The 23,618-nt window shown below is 42.9% G+C and overlaps 1 protein-coding gene across 2 annotated transcripts in view; it reads right to left on the reverse strand.

The window, feature by feature from the left end:
- RPTOR (regulatory associated protein of MTOR complex 1) overlaps nucleotides 1-23,618 on the reverse strand; it is a 321,928-nt gene that overhangs the window by 261,883 nt on the left and 36,427 nt on the right. The window lies entirely within an intron of this gene.

Consider the following 23,618-nt stretch of genomic DNA (forward strand, 5'->3'; position numbering starts at 1 on the left):
CGAGAGAAGGGGGGAGAGAAGGAGCGGGGAGGCCAGTCCTGCTGAGAAGTCTCTTCCCCTGCCGAGTGCCCTCACCCTCCTGCCCTCTGACCTCTCCTCGTCATCACCCCTACTTCCCCCAGCCCCACACCTGCTCCATGTGTGCCGCCTCCTATGTGAGTGACATGCACTGACGATTACCCAGCTCTAAGTCTGGACACTTCACCCCAATCTAATGTTCTCAGATTAATGTCCACACATCCCATCTCCATCCCCTGGGTTCAAGCCTCAGCCTGTCCCCCCTCCATGACTCCAGTGGCTGCCCTCCAATTCCAGCTCCTCTAATACATCTCCATTTTTAACACCATGGATGCCTTCCATACTGACAGCCTAACTATGCCATCCCATCACCCTGGACAGCAGTGCATGGCCCCAAAGGATCACTCCTTTACATTCATATATGTAGCCAATGGGCTTTCCTGGTGGCTCAGATGGTAAAGAATCTGCCTGTGATGTGGAGATCTGGGTTGGGAAGATCCCCTGGAGGAGGGCATGGCAACCACTGTAGTACTCTCGCCTGGAGAATCCCATGGACAGAGGAGTCTGGCAGGCAGGGCCATAGTCCATGGGGTCACAAAGAGTTGGACCCGACTGAGTGACCAAGCACAGCACACACGTAGTCAACAACTCCCAAAATATACAACACTCTCACATTCTTTGCCTTTTTTCTGCTGGATCACCCTTTGCTTTATTACATGTGCACACGTGCACGTGTGCATGCACACACGTGCTGCATGCCTAGCAGAAATTTCCATCTCTACACCTAACTGTTAATATTGATTTATTTTAAAAAATGAAAGGAAAAAAAAAAACAGAAGAAAAACAAATAGCAAAAACTAGGAAAAAGAACAAAAAAATACACACAAGCCCTTTCTAAAAGAAAAGACTCAAAAGGCCAATACACATACCAAAATCTTTGAATCCTCCATATTTCTCAGAGAAATAGATGAGATACCATTTCACATCATAGAACTGGAAAAGACTTTCCAGTCTGACAATACGTTTACTTGCAAGGTTGTGGGTAAAGAGGAGCTCTGGACACTCCTGGATGTGGGAGCATGAACGTACTACTCCCTGGAGAGGATTCTGGCGACATGATGGAGTGGAAGGGTGCACGTGTCCCACAGCTCTGTTCCATTATAGCAAATACCGTAGACATACGCTCACACAAGTGCAAACATAGGCACGATAAGGACGTTCGCTGGGCTCTGTCTTGAGAAGTGAGAAAATTAGAAACAACCTAACTGTCCAACAAGAGGGACTGGATGCTTGTGCATAGAGCTCTTCTCCACACGGGACAAATGAAAGATTTGTACCGAGATATCAATGAGGCCATAAATATTACTACGTTTTTTCAAATGAATGCAAGGACTGGAGAAGAGTTTATCAAAGCTATGAACGTGAAGGGCAGCACAGAGACCTCTCTGTAGGAGAATGAGTGGCCCACCCATGAAATCACCATGGCGATGTGTCCAGAAGGGACAGACAGCAGACGGGAAAATCTGAATCAAGCACATTAGGAAAGATTTCCACTTTTCCGGGAAGAACCACTCCACCCCATTCAATGCTGATGAGATGACAACTGGAAACAGAGACTGTACTGTATGCAGTGTCTCCTCAGCTTCAGTGTCTCTGGCTCAAGTCACAAGCTGCCTCACAAGTTTCTGCTTTGCTGTTTTGGGTGCCTTAGTCCCAAACTTGGATCCAAGAGTATGAACTATGCCATCACATTCTTGCAAACTCCTTCCGTGTCAAATGAAACACCATGTCAAACAAAAGTTAGCACAGGATACAGACCTACTGGACAAACCGACTATTACACACTGCAGACATTTGAACTATTACCATGCTACCTGAGTGCCTCTCAAAAGCAGCCACAAAAATCCCCTGGCTAGAAACAAGAACCTTCATGCTCTTGTAAGAGCAAATTATGCTGTGCTTTGAGAATATCTAATGAACCTGTGACACGATGACCCGCTCCCCTGCTGAACCCCACCTTCCCAATTCCACCTCTGTGAGAGCCCATTCAAACAAGAAAAAACATCATCAAAATTCAAATTGCATGGAGCTTCTCTCCAAAATGCCTTCTACAGAAGAGTTCTTAGATACCAGCACCATCAAAGATGAAAAGATAAAAGTTAAAAGCTACACAATCTAAGACATGAGTCAAATAAAATACAAACCTGGGTATACTTCTCCTCATCACAGAGAAGCACCACAAATGGTCCCATAATTAGCCATAAGCCCGAGGTGTCACACACCCCCCTCGATGACCACAAATGTACTAGCCTATAAGAGGACCCGCAGCTGTTAAGGCAAACATTTAAAACAAAAAGCTGGAAACTAACAGTGCCTGCTAGCATTTGAAGAGAGGAAAAAGGGAAACTGAAGAAGAAAATTTTATAACAGATACAGCCAAAAAGATAAACGCATTTCTAGTTTGACATTTTTCTTAACATTTGCAAAGTAACAATAGGTCAATCCTCTATTACTGAGTCCAATCCCAACTTGAAAGATGTGAGAATGAGGACATCCCAGGGATAAGCAGATTTCCTGAAAATAAAATGTAAATATGAATAATATGAATGTAAACAAAATAGCTGCCCCACAGAAATTGCTTCCAGAGGACCCTGGTTTCCAATGTGCGTTTCTTCACCACCTGAATCCACATTAATAAACCCTTTCCACCTAAGACAGCATGAACTAACATTCAAACTAATCTGCCCAGCCTTTAGTTTTACATGGCAACACAATGAAAATTATAACAACCATAAATCTTATCAAAACTTAAATTTATAGTGGTCCCAAACAAATAAATATTATATTTTAGTAAACTTCCTGGCCAAACTTCCCAGAACACTGCATCCCAAAACAACAGGGCAGCTGGTTGATGGCCAGAACCCTCGTAAGAAAATTTCAAGTAGCTTGGCAATATTACTGAAAACGTCATACCACATACCTTGTAAACAGAGGGAATACACGACTCATAAAAATGCTTCTGCCAAGATGGTGCGGTCGACCTCACTCAGTAACTGAATACCCTACACAAGATCACAGCCATCTAACACACTGCAAGCCCTCTCCATGGAGAATCACAGGTTTTACTGCAAGTTTCCAGACTTCCATGTGTTGCGCTTTTGCTTTTATCCTATCCAATAAAACCAGATGTTTAAGAAGTAAGTGGGGGGTGGGTATAAGGGTCGATTTCTTTTTATACAATCAGAAAATCCATCTGAATCCCGCTGTGACATTGCAATAGAACCCCAGAACAACCCACTTAATAATAAGTTGTAAAAGTTTAAAATCCTAGCATCCTTCCCCTAATCTGAGCAACTTTTAGGCTACAACAACTTCAAAGGCAGAAAAGCCAAGTCCAACTTCTACCATGTTTTATTTAAAAATAAATAGATATATATAGATAGATTATAAACAAGAGAACAAAGAATCATGATATTGACCCTTTGCCAATTCCAATCAAATAATTTTGAAGAAAAAGTCGATGTGCTCTCAAAGGTAGATTAGTGTAGTGTTGAGTGCCTCTCTGTAACAGTCAAACAATCAATTAATCCAGCTGGAAAACAAAGTGAACAGAAAGGATTACCATTGAATTCAGGTGCAAGTCGCATATTTTCTTTTTCTAACCCCCAGAAATCGATGGACATGAGTTTGCGCACTCTCCGGGAGTTAGTGATGGACAGGGAAGCCTGGCGTGCTGCAGTCCATGGGGTCGCAAAGAGTCAGACAAGACTGAGCAACTGAACTGAAATGAGCTGCATATTTTCTCTCTTTTTCTGACCCCCAGGCACACACACAGAGAGGCCATTTACAGAGCTCCTCATGAAGGTCCTCATAACCCCCTAGCTCTAACTTCTGAAATATACATAAGCTAAAATAAAAAAGGGATAGTTGTCACCAGAACAGATGTTGCAGGGTTTTATCTCTAAGCGCTTCATGGGAAGAAATCGCACTCACCAAATGGCAGTCACCACAGAACCAAGTGCACCGCTGCTGATTAACGTCCACCACACTTGAGAAACGAAAGAGAGAAGAGCAACCCTGTGATGGATATTTTTAATTAAAACGTTCAGTTTTCAGTAATAGCTAGTTCCCTCTGCTGATTTTTAAAGGTTTTTATTCTTGAGCTGTGCTCCAGCCCTTAGACAAGCTCTTCCACACACAGGGAGGGCACACACATTCCTGCTTTAGGTGGGAGAAGGGAAATGCTGCAAGCGTTTCTAGTGTCACGTGGCTGAGGTGTATGTTTTGCCCCAATGCAAGCACTTCACGTAAAGCATTATATGGCAACAACAGCAGCACAGAAAGGAGTCTGTCTTTGGTGGCTGGAAATGCTGGTGTCAGGTTGAGAATTCTCCCACATTCAAAGAACTTAAAGGTCATTAAACACCATTTTTGTTTCTATAAACCAGCAGCTCTCAACCTTTTTGGTCTCAGGACCCCTTTACACTCTTAAAAATTATGGTAGATATCAAAGAACTTGTCTGCCAATTATAACAATATTTATCATGTGATAAGTTAAAACTGAGGATTTTTTCATTTTTAGTAATTCACTTAAAATTAACAATTATAAGTCTATTATGCATTAATATAAATGATATACTTTATTTTTAGAAATCTATCTCACCAAACAAACAAACAAACAAACAAAATTTTAGTGAGAAGTGTGGCAATGTTTTTATTTTTGCAAATCACTTTGATGTCTGACTTAATAGAGAGCAACAGGATTCTCTATCTGCTTTTGTATTCAGTCTATTGTCGTATATTCCTTTTAAGTATACAAAGAAAATCCAACCTCACCTGTGTAGGAAGCTGCATATATATATATAGATAGCCTTCTCAAATAATTGTCAATATTTTTTGATACTACACCAAAACTCAACAAGTGGTAGTTTCTCAACATTTGCAATGTAGACTCTGAAGCCACTTCAAGACCCTTTTCCTATTCTGTTTCACTAAATTCCAGCATTTTACCTTGTGCTCTAAGTGGCTCATTAACCCACATGTGATTTTGCAACATCATGAACTGGTCATCTAGAAAAGACTGGGTCACCGAGGGGTGTGGACCTTCCAAATACTGACACAACTCATTCCCCAACATCAAACCATCACGTTCAGCACCATCACGATTGGTCTCATCTGAAAAGGCTTTAGGCAGTGGGAAGCTGTCAAATGCACAGTGGCAGATACAAGTTTTTCAACCATCTAATTTTCAGTCAAAGCTCAAATTTTATCATTGGTTCAGTTGTTTCCCTTGAAGCAACAGCTTACTTTCCATTTTGGAGAAAATTCTTACAGTTGTTCTTTCAAGGAAAAATAGTGGTGGCGGGGGTGGGGGGTGGGGACCAGTTCAGCTCACAACTTGACTGCACAAGTGCTTTTCATTGAGATAACCATCAATCTCAATATGCAGCAGAAGTGCTTTTGGCATATTGTAAGTGGTCTAAAGGGTCAAGATTTAACAGTCTCTTCCCGCTTCATCTTAATTAAAAGCAGCATTATTTTTTTACTGCAAGCGTGAGACTAGGAAGAACACAATGTCCAGCCCAGGGTGGGGTGGCTGCCTGACTCACACTCAGACAGCAGCTTCACCTGCCACTCCTGTACCATCTGTGCACATGTTAACACAGGGAAAAGCCACCAATGTCTCAGTAACTGATCTTACAGAACCTGGAAGGATCACGGAGGACCCTCAGGAAGTCTGCGAACACACTTTGAGTACTGTAGTACTGAGTTTGTAGGAATGTGAAAACATAATGCACTGAATCTTCTTTATTTATCACAAGACTTGCAAGAATACTTAAAGTGAATGTTCCTAGAGAGCTGTCTGCCCCAATAAATCAGGAGATTTAGTGTTCTGTCAGGACACTAAATAATCATGGAGGAAAATGGAAAGTTACCAAGCTACAGCTTACTAAGATCTATTGGGTCAGAGATGGCAATAAATGATCTGTCCAATAAAGGTTATTTTACAAACGACTTGCTCACTTGTGTGATACTGTCCCATCACCTCTCCCACAGTGCACATCCCAAATCTGCCCTCCTCTTGCCATCTTGCCACTACCACCTCGGGGCAAGCCACCAGCAACTCTTACCCACAGACCAGAGCAGCCTGAGTCTCTCCTACCTGCCCCTACGATGCATTCTCCAGTCTCTTAAACAAAAACCAGATGACACCACTCCTCTGATAAAACCCAGAAATGGACCCCTAACACACATAAAACAAAGTCAAACTCCTTACCAGGGTCCACAGGCCCCAGAATGACAGTCCAAGACAAATGCTCTTTAGCCTCACCAGCTAACAGCGAGTCTAGCCTTCTTTTTATTCCTCTCCTGGGCCACACTCACTCTAACCTCAGGGCCTTTATATGGGAAGTAGATGAACAGATCACAGCTGGGGAGGACAGGGTAAAGCTGCACTGGTCAGGGGAAGGCATAGCCATGCATGCACAGAAAAGAAGAAAAGCTGAGAATAAGTGAATGAGTATCAATCACAAGAAGCTAGGGGCAAAGTAGATAAACCCAAAGAAAGTAAAAGGAAGGAAATAAAGATCAGATATTGACAAAACAGAAAATACATACAGAAGAAAAAACTGACAGCGACACAAACTGGCTCTCTGAAAAAGACTAAACTCCAGTGTAGTACCTCCCAACCTTCTTTTCATCACTGACCTCTGAAGAGTCCTTCTAAACATTTTTTTCCTAATGGATCTCCCCATAAAATTCTAATACTGCAGAAATACTGCCTATCTGTCAACAGGAAGCACACCTGGGCTTTATGCATAAAGAGTAAGAATTTTTCTGTCCCCTCTACCAAGAACCAACTTCCCCCCTTGAGGCAGTCCGGCCCCTGTGGAGAACAGATGCTTCTGTGAGACCAAAAGAAATGGCACAAATAACCATTATCAAGAATAAAAGAGCAGCTCTAGGGACACTGAAGAGAGGAGGACCTTTTGAACAATTTTATACTACTAAATTTTTAAACTTTATTAAATAAAAGTAAAATTCCTAAAAAAATACAACTTTTCAAAACCAAACAAATCGTAACAAAAAACATTCACAGAGATGGCGCTAGACTTGGATGAATAACTGGAAAGTTCTACAAATACTGCTGAAAGCCAGAGAAGAAATAAATAGAAAACACTCCCAAAACTCGTATTTTTATGCTAGCAAAACCTTGGTATTAAAACCCAACAGACAAAAAATACAAGGGGAAGAGAAGAGGTAACCTCTCAGTGAGTACATAGATAAAAAAATCTTAAGCAAACCAAACCCAGCATGAGACATGATGTCCAAGCAGGGTCACATCCAAAATGTGAGACAGGTTTCACCATTAACAACACTGCGGTGTTTTGGACGTGGGCTGCAGGGAGGACAGAGCGGGTGAGACGAATGGAGACAGCAGCATGGAAGCACATACACTCCCGTATGTAAATCAGACAGCCAATGGAAACTGCTGAAAGACTCAGGAAACCCAAACCAGGGCTCTGTGACAACCTAGAGGGCTGGGAAAGGGCAGGAGGGGGGAGGGAGGCTTAAGATGGAGGGGACATATGTACACCGATGGTTAATTTATGTTGATGTATGGCAGAAATGAAACCAATATTGTAAAGCAATTATCCTTCAATTAAAAATAAATAAATTTTAAAAAACTGTGTGTGTGTTTGCACATGCACATGTGTATACAGGAATACACCAACTTTACCATATTAACAAATTTAAAGAAAAAGAAAAAGCATATGATCACCTCAATATATGCAGAGCATGTATGTGCATGCTCAATAGATGCAGAACAAGGATTTAAATAAAGAGCACTGCAACATATACATTACCATATGTAAAACAGAGAGCCAGTGGGAGTTTGATGTATGATGCAGGGCACCCAAAGCTGGTGCTCTGTGACAACCTGGAGGGATGGGGTGGAGAGGGAGGTGGGAGGGGGGTTCAGGAGGGAGGGGACACATGTATGCCTAAGGCTGATTTATACTGATGTATGGCAAAAACCATCACAACATTGTAGAGTAATTATCCTCCAATTAAAATAAATAATTATTTTAAAAGAAAAAAATTTTAAATGCTTTAATTTAATAGCCACTTAATATAAAAACAACTCTTGAACAAGAAAAAAAATTTCTTAACTTGATCAAGACAGTCTACAAAAAAGTATAGCAAAAATCATCTTTCACAGTGAAAGACTGAAAGTTCCCGCTTTGAGATAAGAAGCAAGCTAAGAATATCCCCACTCCTATTCAACATCAATTCTGGTCAGTGTAGCACAGTTAGAAACAGAAAAGGAAAAGAACACAAAAAGACTGGAACAGAAAAAAACACATCTGTCATTAGCTGCAGAAGACTGATTATGTTTACAGAAAGCCAAAAGAATATGTGGATAAATATTCAAATTAATAAAAGCATTTGGCAAGGCTGCTGGATACTAAATCAGTATATAAAATCAACTGCATTCCCACACACCAGAATAAACAACATAATGGTTCTAAGACACCATCAAAATGGCATTTAAAAATTCAAATATCTGAGAATAAGCTCAACAAAGACATGAAAGACTTCTACATAAAAAATTAGAAAACTTAAGTTTGAAAGATGTCAATTCTCTGAAACGATCTATGGATCTACAGATTCAATTAAATCACAACCAAAATCTTGACAGGTATTTTGCCCTCTTGGTGGAATTTGACCCACTGGTTCTTAAAACATATATGGAAATGGAAAGGGACGAGAAGAGCCAAGGCATTCCAGAGGAAGATCAAGAGGAGACCATCTGCATTTCCAGATTACTTGAAGCTTTAGGGATAAGGAAAGAGTGGCACTGGCACATAGAAGACAGGTCCCCAGAACTGCACTGAAAGACCAAAAAAATGGCCAAGCATACTCAGCATTTGATTTATACCAAAGACAGTGCTGCAGGGGAGTATCAGTGGTCCTTGGCAATAAAAGGTGCTGGGGCCTTTTCACATATTCATATGAAACAAAACAAAATAGCACCCCTACCTCACACCATATGCAAGAAGCAATGGTGAGTAGGCAACAGACAGCTTGAATGTAAGAGTTGGACTATAAAGAAAGCTGAGAGCCGAAGAATTGATGCTTTTGAACTGTGGTGTTGAAGAAGACTCTTGAGAGTCCCTTGGACCTCAACAAGATCAAACCAGTCCATCCTAAAGGAGATCAGTCCTGAATATTCATTGGAAGGACTGATACTGAAGCTGAAACTCCAATACTTTGGCCACCTGATGCGAAGAACTTACTCCTTGGAAAAGACCCTGATGGTAGGAAAGACTGAAGGCAGAAGGGGACGACAGAGGATGAGATGGTTGGATGGCATCACCGACTCGATGGACATGAGTTTTGGAGTAAGCTCCAGGAGTTGGTGATGGACAGGGAAGCCTGGTGTGCTGCAGTCCATAGGCTGGCAAAGAGTCAGGCACGACTGAGCGACTGAACTGAACTGAATAGACAGTTTGATTATATAACTTACCCTCCAACATGGACACTTTATTATAGAGTAAAAAAGGATGCTATGAATAATTATTCTAAGACAGCAGGTACTAACTAGGACTGCCCTCAGCACACTGGGACTTACGGTCATCCTAGTTACAGATCTAAATATAAACAGCAAATTTATAAAGCTTTTAGGATACATCAGACGACAGGGTCTTGACCATAGGAAAAAACATAAGCATAAACCACAGGGAAAGCACTGATACATTCAGCTACAATATAATTACTTCTGTCTATCACAGGGCTTCATAAAAAGATGGAAAACTCGTATCACAGAGTAGGAAATGTGCCACATATCAAACATATTTAAAAAGGACTTAATCTAGAACATCCAAAGAACTCAATACAAAACAGCATACAGAAAAATGCGCAAAACCCTGGATAGGCATTTCAGGCAACAGGCTAGCCTAAGTGACCTGTTTAAATAGACAAAAAGGCACTCAATTTCATTAGTCACAAAAGTAGTGAAAATTACCTTTAATTTTATTGAAATGTAGTTGATTTACAATGTCATGTTTAATTTCTGCTATACAGCAAAGTGACTCAGTTATATGTTCTTTTTCATATTCTCTTTCATTATGGTTTATCACAGGATATTGAATACAGTTCCCTGAGCTATACAGTAGGAATTTGTTGTTTATCCATCCTACATATAATAGTTTGCATCTGCTAATCCTAAACTCCCAACCCTTCCCTCTTCTACGCCTTGGCAGCCCCAAGTCTGTTTTCTATATTTGTGAGTCTGTTTTTGTTTCATAGGTATGTTCATTTGTGTTCTATTTTAGATTTCACATATAAATGATATCATATGGTATGTCTTTCTCTTTCTGACTTTGCTTTAGTATGATAACCTCCAGGTCCAGCCATGTTGCTACAAATGGCATTATTTCATTCTTTCCATGACAGAGTAGTATTTCTGTGTGTGTGTGTGCGCGCGTGCGCACACGCATGCACACACACCACATTTTCTTGGTCTATTCTTCTGTTAATGGACATTTAGGTTGCTTCCAAGTCTTGGCTATTATAAACAGTGCTGCTATGAACACAGGGGTGCATGTATCTTTTCAAATTAGAATTTTGTCCAGATATATGCCCAGGAGTGGGATTGCTGGATCATACAGCAACTCTATTTTTAGCTTTTTGAGGAACCTCCATACTGTTTTCTATAGTGGCTACACCAATATACATTCCCACCAACAGTGTGGGAGGGTTCCCTTTGCTTCATGCCCTCTCCAGAATTAGTCACTTGTAGATTTTTCAATGATGGCCATTCTGACTGGTATGAAGTAGTACCTCTTCGTTACGATTTGAATTTCTCTAATAATCAGCAGTGATGAGCATCTTTCCAGGTGTGTATTGGCCATCTGTATGTCTTCTTCGGAGAAATGTCTATTTAGGTCTTCTGCCATTTTTCAGTCAAGTTGTTTTGTTTGTTTTTTTTTTTCTGTTATTGAACCATAGAACTGTTTGTGTACTTTGGAAATTAAGCCCTTGTCGGTCGCATCATTTGCAAATATTTTTTCCCATTCCATAGGTTGTCTTTTTGTTTTGTTTATGGCATCCTTTGCTGTGCAAAAGCTTATGTTTGATTAGGTACTATTTGTTTGTTTTTGCTTTTGTTTCTATTGCCTTGGGAGACCGACCTAAGAAAACACTGGCACGATTTATGTCAGAGAATGTTTCGCCTATATTCTCTTCTAGGAGTTTTACAGTTTGTCTTGTCTTATATTTATGTCTGTAAGCCATTTTGAATTAATACTTGTGCATAGTATTAGGGTGTGTTCTAACTTCACTGATTTTTATGCAGCTGTCCAACTTTACCAACAGCACTTGCTGAAGAGACTATCTTTCTCCACCGTATATTCCTGCCTTCTCTTCCCACCATATGTTCCTGCCTTCTTTGTCACAGGTTAACTGTCCATAGTTGTGTGATCCCTGGCCTCTCTATTCTGTCCGATCAATCTGTACATCTGTTTTTCTGGAGACATCACAGAGTTTTGATTACTGTAGCTTTTTTTTTTTCAGTATTGTCTGAAGTCTAGGAGGTTTATGCTTCCTGATTTGTCCTTTTCCCTCGGGACTGCTTTGGCAATTCTGGGTCTTTTATGGTTCCATATAAATTTTAGGAATATTTGCTCTGGTTCTGTGAAAAATGTCATAGTTATTTTGATAGATATCTTATTAAATCTGTAGATTGCTTTGGGCAGTACGGCCATTTTAACAATATTAATTATTCTAATCCAAGAGCATGAGATATCTTCCCAAGAAATAAAAATTAAAATCATGATACAGCCACACCTACAAGGATGACTAAAATGAAAATAAGAACACTGGTCAGAATACAGAGCAACCAGAACTTATTGGCAGAAGAGTAACAGCCCTTCTGAAAAGCCATTTGGCAGTACCTTCAAAACTAAAACTTTGAATACCCTATTAGCCTGAAGTTCTATTCCTAGGCATCTACTCTCCCTCCAAAAAAATCTGCATATATGCTAAGCAAAAGATATACACAAAAATGTTGACAACAGCACTGTTCATAATATTTTTTAAAAAACTAGAACACCCCCTATATTCCACACTTATAGAATGAATGACTAACTGTGCTCTATCCATTGAATGGCATGTGTACTACAGCAACGAAAGTGAGCAACTGCTGCTGTGGGACAACAGGGATTCATCTCAGGTAACCTGTGTGCAAGGGCTCCTGACTCAAGGGCTGGCAGGGCGTCCTTCCAGATGTGACGGTAATTATCTCAAATGTTGCTTTCTGGGTATCCATTTCACTATATATTTGTTTTATGTCTCTTTTCTGTATATATAGCACGTTTCTAAAACATATAAAGGTTAAAGAAAACACAGATGAAGTAGTACATGACTGGTACATGTTTCACCCAACAGACATTTCTGAAGACCAGTTACAAAACCGTCTGCTCACTAATGGGGGAGGGAGGACTTTCTCACCCTCAAAAAGCCAGTCTGAGGAACGTGAGCAACTAAAATACATAGCAAAATGTGAGAGAGATGACAAGAAAGAAAAAAATTTAGCAGAGGAGACATGCGGCATTTGAGCTATACCTTAAAGAGCTGGAAGCAGCTGGACAATGGGACTGACCTTCAGCTGTTCCTCGCTGTGTTTTATGTAAAAGGGAACAGAAGTACGTGGGGCTGTTCTCTGTGTCCACCCAGAAGCCTGAACCTCAGCCCATGAAGGCCAGAGGTGAGGAGAGATCTGGCAAAGCACAAACACAGCAAGTGACCAAAGCAACCCTTCAGCCTCCTTCAGGGCTATAAACGAAGACCTGCATGGCACGATGCATGCCCAAACCATTCAACCATGTTCTCCCTTTAACTCTTTATTCTTACTTTCTCAGAAAGGGAACATCAGTATATAGTTTACAGTGTACAGTTGGGTCACACAGAAAGTGAGATGAAAACAGACATCCCCATCTGGGCAGGGAACTCATCCCAAGATGCCACCTGGAGTCACAGTGTAACAGTTTACACAAGGGGGCATGGCTGGGGCAGGCAGAGGGCATCCAACCAGTTCCACAAGTCTCAATCCAGCAACATCTATGACAACTCAAGCATGAATTTTTGTCTCTCAGGCTCAATTTCCAAGACAAATAGACCTGTATAAAACCAGCATCTGTAGGAGAGCTCAGGATGGGTTGAAGTAGAAGTTAACGTATGGCTTCCCACTTGAACCAAACAATTAAATCTGTGCCAGAAACAGAGGATTGATGCCCTCGCAGATCCTCAGCATTCTGCCTCTCAGCCCCTCCATCTGCCCGGCTGTACAGCACCTCTGACAAACTGCAAACAACACTATGATGTGTGCTGCAAATGCTACTTCACAGCCATGACTGAGAACACAGAACTCCAAAGACTCGAAGCAATATTTACTGCACTACTCTGAAGGTCTCTGGGTAGACTGCCTATATGCCTAGATTGTAAAAGGAAGCAGATTTGGAATAAGTGTTTTTCATAAATATCTCCAGGTACTACAGAATTTGTTTAGCAGCCATTCAAGTATTTAAAAACTCAACCCCCAAATAACATTTCTAGAGGAAGTAAATCTCTAGGTTCCTTCTCACAATTACACATTATAAAGTACCTTACTTCTAAACTATATGCAAATAGCCCTGAGTAAAATTTATGTGCCTAAGTTTGAGGAAAATGGATGGCATCACCAACTCAATGGACATGAGTTTGAGAAAGCTCTGGGAGATGAAGGACAGGGAAGCCTGGTGTGCTGTAGTCCATGGGTTGCAAAGAGTTGGACACAACTCAGCGACTGAACAACAGCAAAAGTTTAAGGCACATACACCTGGGGGTCAGCAGCACTGTGCACAGTGATATGGATGGCAGCCATGGAGCTGTGAGGCAGAGCACACCAACGGACGCAGCGGCACTAAGCGCTTCAGAAGGCTGAGGAAAAACAACTGAAGCACTTGGGTTTCCCTGGTGGCTCAGAGGATAATGAACCCACCTGCAAGGCCGGGAGACCTGGGTTCAATCCCTGGGTTGGGAAGATCCCCTGGAGGAGGGCATGAACACAAAGCACTGGAACAACAATAGGACGTTATAAAACCAAGGACATTCTTACACAATTTGGTTTTAATTCAATTTCCAGTTGACCCTCTTCCCCAGCTTTTACAACCATTCACATAGAAGCAAATTCTCACTTTCTTTTGGAAAAGCATAAAGTTGGGGGAAAGAATGAAAAAAAAATCCAGATAACCAGCTCATGCTCCTTTTATATTTTATGAATTGATATAAATAATATGTGGCTCATTTTAAATGTCTGAACTCTGATAGCATCTTGTCAGTAAATATCCCATACATCTGAGATCATTTATTTTAATAAAGTTTCATGACTCACCAGCTACCAAAGACTTGATTTAATTCAAAGTCCAAAACATAATTCCCATTTTTGCATTGTTTAAAAAAAACTTTCTAAATAAATAATACATCAAAGCAGCATCCCACTGATGGCATCCACATTCCATAAGGCAGAGAAGTGAGGCGATGGATCCTGCAGTCAGGTAGTTCTCAGAAAAGGGGGAACTTACAAGAAAATGGAGGGAGAAACATTAAGAAAAACTGAAGTTGTGGGAAAGGACTTTGTTCATCACCTTACTAGGACATGGTAAAGACAGTGACACACAGAGGAAGACGAGCACTCCTACCAGACTCTTCACTCCATGTGGAAGCATATTATATGGGGTCTTTAATGTTCTGCGTGGGTAGAAAAGTGCCACTGTGCTTTTTCCCATAAGAATTCCATTCATCCTGAAAGACAGCTATTTATGAGTCATGCTATAAAGTTTAAATGTTTATATTTTTACATATTTCTTAAGTTCCCAAGAGTTCCGACCTTAAAAGCTCAAAGAAAACTCCAGTACTTCACAACCTTCCTTTGAAACCCCAGGTGAGTAGTTTTTCTGTAGCTCTCAGTAAAATCCTAACTAACAAAAAATAAACTTCATTAAAGTGCAATTCAGGATGCTAATTTATTCCCCTTTACAACCTAGAAAGAACACTGCATTCAGAACAAAAATACTTGGAGATAAAAAAACGCAGCCCTGCCTGTAGACATCTCACCTGCACAAGCCACATGGCCTCTAGGCAGCCTGTTCACCAGCCACGAGACTCCAACTCTGCAGAAAGATGCCCGTGATGGTTAATTTTATGTTTCTACTTGGCTGTGCCACAGTGTCAAGATACATGGACAAACATTATTCTGTGAGGGTGTTTCTGGATAAGACTAACATTTAAATTGGTGAGCTCTGAGCAAAGCCGACTGCCCTCCATAATATAGTGGGCCTCACCCTATCAGTGTAAGGCCTGAACAGAAGAAAAGGCTGTCCTCTCCCAGCAAATTCTGCAACAGCCTCAACTGCTGCAACTCAGGCCTGAAGTGCAACATCAGTTCATCCCTGGGTCCCCAAGATGCTGGCCCATCCTGCAGATTTTGGATGTATCAGCCTCAACGAGCACATGATCCAATGCACGTATGTCCTGTAGGTTCTACGTCTTTGGAGACCCATCCCCAAGCCAGTCATGGCCACGGCCTGGCAGTGTTATGAGTAAACAAGAATAGCACTTTTCATGCTTCTCAGAGTCAGGACCACTCTGCCCAGCCATGAAGGTCCTAGAGGTGAAGGGAGACAGGCATTAGGGAATAATGTCCTTGGAACTGAGAACACATCCTCTTCGGCCTCTCCCCTCAGTAAAATGGAAACCAGGTAACGGTATAACTCTCTACATGACAGTCCAAAAAAGAAAAATTAAATGTCTTTGTCTCATTCATGACCATAACAAGCTAAAAAACATGTCATCAGAAGAGCCAATTATGATGGTGATATCTCAGTTTTTATCATGCAGTATCTACCTCTCCTCTGAGGAACTCAAGCACCTGCCAGAGAGGACCTAATTATTCCTCCCTTCCCTACCAGAATTAGACCAGTATTAGTATTCAGGCTTTACAGACAAAGATTTTGAAGAAAAGAGAAGCTCAGTGGTTCCTATAAGCACAGCAATGGGCCCAGAAGCACAGGGCCTGCCACTCCGCCCTAAAGATCACTCACTGAGCCCAAGTGTGAGAGGCCTGAGAAAGAAGCAGTGGACAATGACAACCCACAAGTATGATTTTACTGACAGATGCTCTTACATGAGCTGAAAGTATAAGCGAAGTTAGAAATGCTGATAAATGTTCTAATAAAAAGGCCACAGTTTCAAACAACTTGTCTGCCCTGCTGTCCTCGTCATAATAAGCATGTGTGCCATATAGTCACACTATGGATGCACTGAGAGAACCCCAGAGCTATGCAATTTAGAATGATGGGGACTTGGATCCACACAGAGTAACTTTTCAAGGAAGGAAAGAGAGACTGCACTCGGGGACTTACCAGCACTATCTCCTTAGATGCTCACATCAATCATGGCAAACAGGTATCAACAATCCATTTTACGGGAAAACCATGTTCAGAGTGATTAAAGAATCAATCATCCTAAGGCCATAAAGCCGGGAATCGGTGCGCTACCCTCTGAATTCAAGTACACCAGGTATCCCTTTTCCAAGATTTGAAGCATCCTCCTAACAACAGAGAAATCCTCACATCTCAGGAGATGGCCCACCAATTACTCCTGGAGTGTTTCCAACAGGAATGAGATGACAAGGCTGCTGGCCCAGTGAGGGACAAATCTGCTGTGCTGGGCCTCTGGGGACTGTACCCAGTAGGCCCTCAGGAGCTGCGGGCTGCCCGATTCTCTCACATGCCCAACGGCAGCTCTGCTAGGGTTGGAAGAGAGCCAGTCAGTCCCTCCTCACTCTCTACAAATCAACCTAAGGAGCCACTGCTTCCAGGTCTCTAGGGACCTTAGTCACTCTCCTTGGCCATCCTCAGTCTGATCTGTTCTGTGACCGCATCTCAAAAGAGAGCATCCGGCCTCAAATAAGATACTCCACATGTGGTCTCAAAGAGACCCATGAATGGAAATCTATAAGTCAGATACTTAGCTTTTTAGCATCCCTAGGTCTTCACACATGAATTGCTAAACATTTGTCTGTATTTATGCAACTGGTGGGAAAACAGGAATTGAAAAAAGTGGGTGTGGGTGTGGAGAGGGAGGGCAGGAAGGAAGAAAGGAAGTGGGAAGGAGTTAGACACAGCCCTCGCTTGCCGTGCATCTCTGTTGTTTAACCACATTCCACCAGCATTTTGCCCTTTCAGGATTGTGTTCAATCCTGATTCTGTCATCTACATTATTACCTGTCCTTCCCAATTTGGCAAACATGGTAAGCACACCTCCCAAATCTTTATCCAAGGCACTGACAAGACTGTTAAACAGGACAGGGTCAATACCTGAGCTCGGAGCCACGCTCCCAAGGGGCCACCGTCTAGGCTATCAGAGTGTCACAGGACAATCCTCAGAGTACAGGCATGCAGAGGACACAGGGTTGACGGGGTGACGGCCACAGCTCACCTAGTTCACTCTCTTACTTACAATTGGGTAAACAACACTAACAATCAGTAAAAGAATACAACTGATGTGTAAAAATGTTCAGCCGTACAAGTACTTGAAAAGTGTAATAACAAGAATCAAATGATCAGGTATCTGCTGCTGCTGCTGCTGTCACTTCAGTTGTGTCCGACTCTGTGCGACTCCAGAGACCGCAGCCCACCAGGCTCTGCTGTCCCTGGGATTCTCCAGGCAAGAACACTGAAGTGGGTTGCCATTTCCTTCTCCAATGCATGAAAGTGAAAAGTGAAAGTGAAGTCGCTCAGTCATGTCTGACTCCTAGCGACCCCATGGACTGCAGCCTACCAGGCTCCTCCGTCCATGGGATTTGCCAGGCAAGAGTTCTGTAGTGGGTTGCCATTGCCTTCTCCAGATCAGGTATCTACTTCAGCGCAAATACATTTTAATGGCAACGCCGAGGCTTGGAAAGAAGCACTCTCAGACACTGCTAGCAGGCAACAGTAAATAAAACCTTCTGTTTTAACCAGTCCTTTGTTTCCTGTATTTCTGATGCTTTGATGCTTTGACCTGCTGACCCTGGAGTGACTACCCCTCCTAGAGCTGGCCAATTTCAGGAGACAGTAAACAACTCTTGTCTCAAATACAAACCAACCACCACATCCCCAGAGCCCACACCACCAACTACTTCCCACGGGGGCTCTCACCCTCCGGCCACTGTCCACCTGCTCTAACTACAGCAGGGCCAGGAATCTGACAACTCAGCACAGCCCCTAAGCCCCAGAGCCTACTGAAATTATTCAAACTAGCCCATCCTCAGCCTGCTTGCCCTGCCTTGCCTCTTCCCTCCAGCAGAAACCTCAGTAAAGGTATTTGCCCACAGGCCCTGCCAACCCCCACATCCTGACCCACCCCAGTGCTTCCCCACATGGCATGGCAAGCTCTCTTCTCCTGAGAACTGGAAATAATAAACTATCTTCTCAATGACAACCATCTCCTAATCGGAGAGGGCAATGGCACCCCTCTCCAGTACGCATGCCTGGAAAATCCCAACTGAAAGACTTCACTTTCACTTTTCACTTTCATGCATTGGAGAAGGAAATGGCAACCCACTCCAGTGTTCTTGCCTGGAGAATCCCAGGGACAGGGAAGCCTTGTTGGCTGCCATCTATGGGGCCGCACACAGTCAGACATGACTGAAGCAACTTAGCAGCACCAGCATCTCCTAATCGGTCAGCCTTAGTATCAACAGCAATTTTGCAAATTATATTTGTATGTTATTATCCAGGTATTTATGACTTCTAGAAATTTGTACTAAGAAATAACCAGCTATCTGGTCAAAATTTATATAAAGTTTTTATCATAATATTATTTATAACACTGAAAAATCAAAAGCAGCTTAAATGTCTAATAATAGAAAAATGGTTTTAAAATTATAGGTACATCCTAGCAGCTAGTAACTTTAAACTTTAATATTAAATAACTTTGGCTTTCTATGAAAGCAATAAAAATCATGTTTTTAAAGAATCAGTAAATGATAAGAGGAAGTATACACAATTTGATGTTAAATGAAAAAGACAAGATATAAGACTCTATCTAGGTGTGTAGGGAGGTGCGCCCAGTCGTGTCCAGCTCTTTGTGACCTCCTGAACTGTTGCCTGCTAATTTTCCAGGCAAGAATACTGGAATGGGTTGCCATTTTCTACTCCACTATACCTAGGATATGATCTCAATTTTTGTATAAGAAGGGAAGAAAGAAAATATGTACTTCCAAAGACATTCTCCTTAAAAAGACTATAAAATCAAGAAACACAATCTGATTTTGGGAAAGCTATATTCATACTACATTCATACTAAGTTATCAACTCTTTTCTAAACATTTATAAGTCAACTATTTTAAAATTCTGGTTATCCTTCTGCCTGCCTGCCAATGCAGAAGACAGGGGTTCAACCCTTGATCTGGGAAGATTCCACATGCCTCGGAGTGGCTAAGCCATGGGCCACAGCTACTGGTCCCGTGCTCTCGAGCCCAGAAGCACAACTACTGAAGCCCATGCTCCCTAGAGCCTCGCTCTGCAACGAGAGAAGCCACTGCAGAGAAGCCCCTGAAGCGTGACTAGAGAGCAGCCCCACGACTAGAGAAAGCCCATGCAGCAGTGAGACCCAGCACAGCCAAAGATAAATACATGCCTTTTTAAAAATGAAAATTAAAAATAAAATACAGAAGCAAAAGAGCCAACTACAGATGCAGAGCTGTGGCTCCTTCCCACAGGCAACACTAGTTGGGAATGATGCCACAGATGCAAACAGGACTCAAAACCATGAGTACAAACAGAGTTACCAGGAATTCCCTGGTGGTCCAGTGGTTGGGACTCCACACTTCCACTGCAGGGAACCTGGGTTTGACCCCTGGTCGGGGAACTAGGATCCTGCATGCTGTGTGGCGGGACCAAATAAATGAACAAATAACAATCTAAGAACTTAAAACACAATTGTACTATAATGTTCTTGATTCTAGAAATGTGGCTTACAATTTGAAATACCTTAATTTTCTCTTTCTTTTAAAAAATAAAATAAAATAACAGCCAGCAGGCTCACTCTGAGTGTTACAGACACATGGTCAAGGGCTTCACTGACTCCCACAGCTTTTGGAGAGAGGAAGGGCTTGTCTTCCCTCTCCTCTCCTCTCCTCCACAGAGAATGTGAGCTTCTCAGGCTTCAAAGGCTCTGGTGGGATGGGTGACATGTTAGGATGACAACTTAAGGGGTCCACAGGGTTTCTAAAGTCCTCATTTGGGTGAGGTTATTAGGCACCCTGACTTCCCAGGTGGTGCCAGCGGTAAAGAACCTGCCTGCCAATACAGATGTTAAGAGATGCGGGTTCACTCCCCAGTGGGGAAGATCCCCTGGAGGAGGGCATGGCAACTCACTCCAGTATTCTTGCCTGGAGAATCTCATGGACAGAGGAATCTGGCGGGCTACAGTCCACAGGGTCGCAACGAGTCGGACACGAGTGAAGAGGCTTAGCACAGCATAGCACACCATTAGACACCTACAGTTAAGCAAGATTCTATACAGGACTAAGAACCAACCGCAGAATGACTGCAGAGGAAGAAGAACTGCGCTTTACGGAGCAGACCCTAAAATACTGTCATGTGCATGTGGAGAAGCCTGAACATCCCATGAGTGGCCTGCCCTGGGGTCCAAGCAGCCAGCCTCTGCCGTGGGGTGGGGGCACCAGGGCTGCTGGCCCCAGGTCTCCGGTCCCAAGGAGCTTTCTCAGGGTGCCCTAGGCACACTAGAGGAGGGGACGGGGGACAGGAGGAAGACTGTCTGCTCTTCCCGCCTGCACTCTCAGGACCCGCCTCACCACGTGCCAGCAGAGGTGCCATTCATACCATTATACATTCACCATCATACATTCCTACCTCCACGGCCTTGCTCCCCAGCCCTGGGGGTGCTGGCTGTCTCCGGCAGCGACTGCTTGGCCGTAATACCTTTAGGTTCCCTGTTCGCCCTTTCGGCTCCTCTGGAACCAATTTCCCACCTAAATGCCCTCTGTTGAAACACCCAGTATGTGTTCTGTTCTCTTTACTGGATCCTAACTGATAGGCCTTCATCTCTAAGAGAAAAGAAATCATCATGTTAAAACTACAGAAACCCATCGCCTGGCTACACTGAGAAGCTGGTCAGTCTGTGGGTCAGAAACCATGACTCCCCCCAGCCCATCCACCACCTGGAAGGGAAGCAGGCCTGAGTTCAGGGAGCCCCATGCAAATCACTTCACCTCCCTCCTCTGTAAACTCAAAGAGAAGCAGCGCATACATCACACAGGACCCCTGACATCCAGGAGGCATTCTCCTTCCCCGATCTCCCACAAAGGAACACTGTGCCAAGGAACACGCCCTGGTTCCTTGACTGAACCCCCTCAGCTGACACAGGTTTGAATCCCTCCACAGTCTTGGCCACACACCTTGAATAGTTCCTGCTTAAGGAAGATTTGGGTTGTTTTTTTTTTTTTAAGAAATTTTATTTTTTTTATTTATTTGGCCACACCATCCAGCACATGGGCTCTCAGTTCCCCGACCAAGGATCATTCTTAAACATGAAGACCCTCCTTCCCCGTTCTGGACACTGCATTCTATCTATCCATAAAGCAAAAGATGACACCCACGGTTTGTTTTCAGCTGCACATCACAGTTAAGTCATATTTTTGCCTTCCATCAATGAAAATAACTAAACATGCTCTCAGAAGCATGAAAAGTGCTCAAACTGACCATCTTTTCATTTGGTACATGACTTCCAGGAGAGGAATGAAAATCATTCTGCATTTTAGCCATTTACCTCTCCCTTTCAGAAGGGTTCTGCTTCCAAGGCTCTTCTGAGGATGGCACTAGAGACAGACATGACTGAACTACAGTGTGGTACCAAAGTACAGACCCCAAAATGCATGCTCAGGTCTCAAGGCTGGCTCTCCTCCTTACCAGCAGTGTGATCCAGGACTAGTCACCTACCTGTTTCATGCTCATTTCCTGATTTGTAAGATAGATACATCACCATGCAGATTAAACGAGTTAACGTATGCAAAGCACTTAAACAGTGTCTGGCATACAGTGAGTTTACAGAAATGTTGGTTCTTGTTAACTAGAAAGAAAGCTACCAGTAATAACACTGTTTCCATCATCCTTTGAATTAGCTTTCTCAAACTAACCTTAGGAACAAAATTTTAAAGTTGAAAGTGAGGGTGGACTTCCCTGGTGGTCCAGTGGATAAGATTCTGAGCTTCCAATGTAGGGGGGCAGGGTTCGATCCCTAGTCAGGGAACTAGATCCCACAAGCCACAATTAAGCCTGCATGCTCTAGAGCCCACGAGCCGCAACCAACTAGAGAACTCTGAACACCACCACGAAGACCCAGCACAGCCAAATTAAATAGCAACTTAAAAAAAAAAATTGAGCGGGAGCTGCAGCGATTATATTGGAACCCAGAGGGCAGAGACACAGACAGGAGTTTCCAGACAGCATGAAACCTCAGCCACTCCGGATGCTGCATTTTTATCTATTACTTGAAGACAGGTTTCAAATGCACCCTTATCCATTCTTTTTTTCCTTTCTTCTTTTTCTTTTCTTTAACTGTGCCACATGGCATGTGGGATCTTATTTCCCTGACCAGGGATTGGACTTGCACCCTCTGCATTGGAAGGCAGAGTCTTAACCAGTGGACCACCAGGGAAGTTCCCCTTCAGTTCAGTTCAGTTCAGTTGCTCAGTCGTGTCCGACTCTTTGTGACCCCATGAATCGCAGCATGCCAGGCCTCCCTGTTCAAACCAGCTCCCGGAGTCCACCCAAACTTATGTCCATCGAGTTGGTGATGCCATCCAGCCATTTCATCCTCTGTCGTCCCCTTCTCCTCCTGCCCCCAATCCCCACCAGCATCACAGTCTTTTCCAATGAGTCAACTCTTCACATGAGGTGGCCAAAGTACTGGGGTTTCAGCTTTAGCATCAGGCCATCCAAAGAACACCCAGGACCGATCTCCTTTAGAATGGACTGTTGGATCTCCTTGCAGTCCAAGGGACTCTCAAGAGTCTTCTCCAATACCACAGTTCAAAGCATCAATTCTTTGGCGCTCAGCTTTCTTCACAGTCCAACTCTCACATCCATAGCCTTGACTATATGGACCTTTGTTGGCAAAGTAATGTCTCTGCTTTTGAATATGCTATCTAGGTTGGTCATAACTTTCCTTCCAAGGAGTAAGGGTCTTTTAATTTCATGGCTGCAGTCACCATCTGCAGTGATTTTGGAGCCCCCAAAACTCAAGTCTGACACTGTTTCCACTGTTTCCTCATCTATTTCCCATGAAGTGATGGGACCAGATGCCATGATCTTCGTTTTCTGAATGCTGAGCTTTAAGCCAACTTTTTCACTCTCCTCTTTCACTTTCATCAAAAGGCTTTTAGTTCCTCTTCACTTTCTGCCATAAGGGTGGAGTCATCTGCATATCTGAGGTGATTGATACTTCTCCTGGCAATCTTGATTCCATCTTGTGCTTCTTCCAGCCCA

The sequence above is a fragment of the Capricornis sumatraensis genome, chromosome 8 (genome assembly GCF_032405125.1).
Source record: "Capricornis sumatraensis isolate serow.1 chromosome 8, serow.2, whole genome shotgun sequence".
Lineage (NCBI taxonomy): Eukaryota > Metazoa > Chordata > Mammalia > Artiodactyla > Bovidae > Capricornis > Capricornis sumatraensis.